The sequence below is a fragment of the Carlito syrichta genome, unplaced genomic scaffold (assembly GCF_000164805.1).
Source record: "Carlito syrichta isolate Samal-C Ts95f unplaced genomic scaffold, Tarsius_syrichta-2.0.1 Scaffold304780, whole genome shotgun sequence".
In the NCBI taxonomy this organism is placed as follows: domain Eukaryota; kingdom Metazoa; phylum Chordata; class Mammalia; order Primates; family Tarsiidae; genus Carlito; species Carlito syrichta.
The window spans coordinates 321,515-323,974 of NW_007248876.1; the positions used below are offsets into that span (position 1 = coordinate 321,515).

Here is a 2,460-nt window from a genome sequence, read left to right on the forward strand (position 1 = left end):
AAAAGCTGTTCCCTAATATCTGAAAGATAACAAGAATGTCTACTATCATCATTTATATTCATAATACTGGAATTTCTAGCCAGAGTAACTTGTCAAAATAAATAAATAAATAAATAGATAAAGCACATCTAAATTTGGAAGTAGAAAGCCAGGTCTTCCTGGCGTCTGCTTTGTACGTGCAGACAGTCATGCAGCAGTCCAGTGTAATGGGGCTGAGCTGCATGCAGACCATGTTCTTCAACCTAGACAACACTCTCATCTATGGCTAGGGCCAGCCAGAAAAGCATGCTGGAGTTACAGATGGACTCATCTTTTACCTAGACTGCTGCTGTGGTCTTGTGTCTGGGCTTACCAAATCATTCACATTCCTAACACAGTGGCAAAGCTCTTACGATCAAAATGTCATTATAAAGAAGAGGCTGAAATCATCTGTGATAAAGTTTAAGTTAAACTCAGCAAGGAATGTTTTCACCTTACATGTATTACCAATCAAAGAACTTCACATTGGGAAGAAGCAATCCAGGAAACAAAAGGTGGTGCAGCCAATAGGAAATTGGCTGAAGACTGTTACTTCCTTTGGAAATCTACACATTTACAGCATATGACACTAGCATAAGATGTCAAAGCCATGCTCACTGAACTTCACAAGGAGGTCTCCCTACTTTTATTCATAAATGGGGACAGACAGACCCAGAGGGAGAAGATTGAGGCTTGTGTCTGTCAGTTCTATTTAAACGCTGTTGTTGTAGGTGGAGAACAAAGAAAGGATGATCCAGCACCGTCCATATTTTATTACTGCTGCAATCTCCTTGGAGTACAGCCTGGAGACTGTGTGATGGCTGGTAATGCATTAGAAACCAACACACAAGGAGGCCACAATGCAGGGCTGAAGGCAACAGTCTGGATCAATAAAATGGAATAGTGCCCCTCTCCTGTTCACATTATATAATTTCTTTTGTGCTAGAGTTACTGGCTCTTTTGCAAAATATAGACTGCAAAGTCAGTATGGTAGCTTAAAGCACATAAAAGGGCATGATTATGAATGTTAGAGTCAGTTTGCAGGGTTTGAACTAACAAAAGTTAGGCCATTCCACTTACTGTGGTCCAGTTCTAAGAATAATTTTACTTAAAATGTAATAGTCAATTGTGAAGGTCCTCCCAACTCTATTAAGTTGTGAAAACCAACCATCCACTGGCAGTCTTGTGGTCACTACAGCTGAAAATTCAGATTGCATTAATAAAAGTCAGTAGTATACAGCAGGAAACGTGAGGAAATATATTATTTGTAAGACTGTGATTAGAGATTTTAAAAATTGTTTTATTAATCTTTTAGTATCTTGAATTCATGATACCAAGCAGGATAGCTTATACATGGAAGCACAAATATAAGGTTTGTGTTCTGCTTAACAACAGATATTACTTAAAAACAGATATTCTAAAACATGTAATAGAGATTTATTAGAGCAGCTGGATCTGATTAATATTAAATAAGTACTAAGTCATATTTAAATCAAGGTATTTTACAGTGAAATTATCTTTCATATGTTCTTTTTTCAAAATATGAACCATATTTTTGCCTACCTTGGATATATACTTTATTAGGAATCTGACTTTTCTATGGCATATATGTGACATATAGATTCTTCTAGTAAAAAAAAAAAAAGCTGATACAATCAACATGTGGTGTCCTTGACCATAACATTTTCATACCTTTGCACAGTAAGCTGCGGCTTCCTTATAGTCTTTACCTCTTATGAAAATTCTCTTACTACCTTTCCCAGGCACAAAATGGGGTTGAGGGAACCAGACTGTTTTGTTGGGGATAAGTGTGAGCCCCATGATCCCAAAAGTCATTTTCCTTCTGTACTCCACGAGAGAATTGCCTCAGTGTGGCCTGACCTAGAAGCCCTCATCTGTTCTCTGCTGGCTGAGTAGTTTCACCCATGAGATGGACCTAATAGTCTGGGCACGGTGGCTCATGTCTGTAATCCCAGCCCTTTGGGAGGTTGAGGCAAGAGGACTGCCTGAGCCCACGGGTTTGAGACCAACCTAGACAATATGGCAAGCCCTCATCTCTGCAATAAATAAATAAAAATCAGCTGGGCATAGTGGCACGTGCCTGTAGTTCCAGCTACTTGGGAAGCTAAGGTGGAAATTGTCTGAGTCCAGCAGGTCAAGGCTGCGGTGGCTATGAGCATGCCACTGCACTCCAGCCTAGGCAACAGAGTAAGACTCTGACTCAAAAAAAAAAAAAAAGATGGACCTAATGGACCGCATAGAAAATTAGGTTTTGCTGTCAGCCATTTTAATATTCGAGTGACTCTTAGAGTTACTGTCTGCCATAAATCTCCCGTTTTTCTCATTTTTGTAAATATATTACTGTGCCACAAATTTCTATCTCTAATTCAGGGTTCACCTGGAGCTTAATGGTTCCATAGCAAGATATCATCTAGCAATGAG

The 2,460-nt window shown here is 39.2% G+C and overlaps 1 pseudogene; it reads left to right on the plus strand.

Moving 5' to 3' along the window:
- Window positions 1–206: 206 nt before the first annotated feature.
- On the plus strand, window positions 207–1,017 carry LOC103263275 (annotated as a pseudogene).
- Window positions 1,018–2,460: the final 1,443 nt, after the last annotated feature.